The following is a 2,180-nucleotide window of genomic DNA, read 5'->3' on the forward strand; positions in this document are numbered from 1 at the left end:
CCGACACCCAGCACACACACAGGGAATGCTCTGATAGAGGACAGGACCCACTTAGCCCCTTGGGGAGACAGAGGGAGAGTTTGCCAGCACACACCAGAGCGCTATATATGTATAGGGACAACCTTACAATAAGTGTCTATCCCTTATAGCTGCTAATATCTGTTATTTTGCCAAATAAGTGCCCCCCTCTCTTTTTTACCCTGTTTCTGCAGTTGCAGGATGCAGGGGAGATTCTGGGAGCCTTCCTACCAGCGGAGCTGTGTGGGAAAAATGGCGCTGTGTGCTGAGGAGATAAGCCCCGCCCCCTTCACTGCGGGCTCTTCTCCCGCTTTTTTCTGGAAAACTGGCAGGGGTTAAATACATCCATATAGCCCAGGAGCTATATGTGATGTATTTTTTGCCAAATAAGGTAAATTCATTGCTTCCCAGGGCGCCCCCCCCCAGCGCCCTGCACCCTCAGTGACCGAAGTGTGAAGTGTGCTGAGAGCAATGGCGCACAGCTGCAGTGCTGTGCGCTACCTTATGAAGACAGGAAAGTCTTCTGCCGCCGATTTATGGACCTCTTCTTGCTTCAGCATCTGTAAGGGGGCCGGCGGCGCGGCTCCGGGACCCATCCATGGCTGGGCCTGTGATCGTCCCTCTGGAGCTAATGTCCAGTAGCCTAAGAAGCCCAATCCACTCTGCACGCAGGTGAGTTCGCTTCTTCTCCCCTTAGTCCCTCGATGCAGTGAGCCTGTTGCCAGCAGGTCTCACTGAAAATAAAAAACCTATTTAAACTTTTACTCTAAGCAGCTCAGGAGAGCCACCTAGATTGCACCCTTCTCGTTCGGGCACAAAATCTTAACTGAGGCTTGGAGGAGGGTCATAGGGGGAGGAGCCAGTGCACACCAGCTAGTCCTAAAGCTTTTACTTTGTGCCCAGTCTCCTGCGGAGCCGCTATTCCCATGGTCCTTTCGGAGTCCCCAGCATCCACTAGGACGTTAGAGAAATTTTATTCCTGTTGGGTAGTGTTCAGGGAGCAACCACCAATTTTTTCCTCCCTCTAACTCCCCTGTCAGCGTTCCTGGCCTCACCTAACCTGTAGCTCCCTGTCAGCATCCCTGCCCTCACCCTCCCTGTAACCCCCCCCCCCCACCCCCCCGTGCCCCTTCCTTCGCCCTCCCTGTAAAGGGGGGTACTCACGGAGCGATATTCTAAGCAATCTGACTAGATTGCTTAGAATATCAGCATGATCGCTCCGTGTGTAGCCCCCTCAGCTATAGCGATGCGCGGCCCCGCACATCGCTATCGCTGTTGCTAGATTGGCCTGCAGGCCAATCTAGCGGGTCGCTCACTTCACCCGCTGGGTGAAGTGAGCGGCCCCCCCGTCTCCTCCCGCACGCTCAGCACAGATCGCGCTGTGCTGAGCGGCAGGAGAGATGTGTGCTGAGCGGTTCGCTCAGCACACATCTCTCCTTAATCGGCCCGTGGGTACTGGGCTTAACTCTCCCCTCAGCGTTCCAGCCCTCACACTCCCTGTAACTGCCCCCTCAGTGCTCCTCACACTCCTTCTAGCTCCCTTTCAGCATCCCTGCCCTCACCCTCCCTGTAACTCCCCCTCAGCATCCCTGCCCTCACCCTCCCTTAACTCCCCCTCAGCATCCCTGCCCTCGCCCTCCCTGTAACTCCCCCTCAGCATCCCTGCCCTCACCCTCCCTGTAACTCCCCCTCAGCATCCCTGCCCTCGCCCTCCCTGTAACTCCCCCTCAGCATCCCTGCCCTGACCCTCCTTGTAACTCCCCCTCAGTGTTCCTCACACTCCATCTAGCTCCCTGTCAGCATCCATGCCCTCACTCTCCCTGTAACTCCCCCTCAGCATCCCTGCCCTCGCCCTCCCTGTAACTCCCCCTCAGCATCCCTGCCCTCGCCCTACTTGTAACTCCCCCCTCAGTGCTCCTCACACTCCATCTAGCTCCCTGTCAGCATCCATGCCCTCACTCTCCCTGTAACTCCCCCTCAGCATCCCTGCCCTCGCCCTCCCTGTAACTCCCCCTCAGCATCCCTGCCCTGACCCTCCTTGTAACTCCCCCCTCAGTGCTCCTCACACTCCATCTAGCTCCCTGTCAGCATCCCTGCCCTCACTCTCCCTGTAACTCCCCCTCAGCATCCATGCCCTCACTCTCCCTGTAACTCCAACGGCC

Source organism: Pseudophryne corroboree, chromosome 6, assembly GCF_028390025.1.
Source record: "Pseudophryne corroboree isolate aPseCor3 chromosome 6, aPseCor3.hap2, whole genome shotgun sequence".
Taxonomy (NCBI): Eukaryota; Metazoa; Chordata; class Amphibia; order Anura; family Myobatrachidae; genus Pseudophryne; species Pseudophryne corroboree.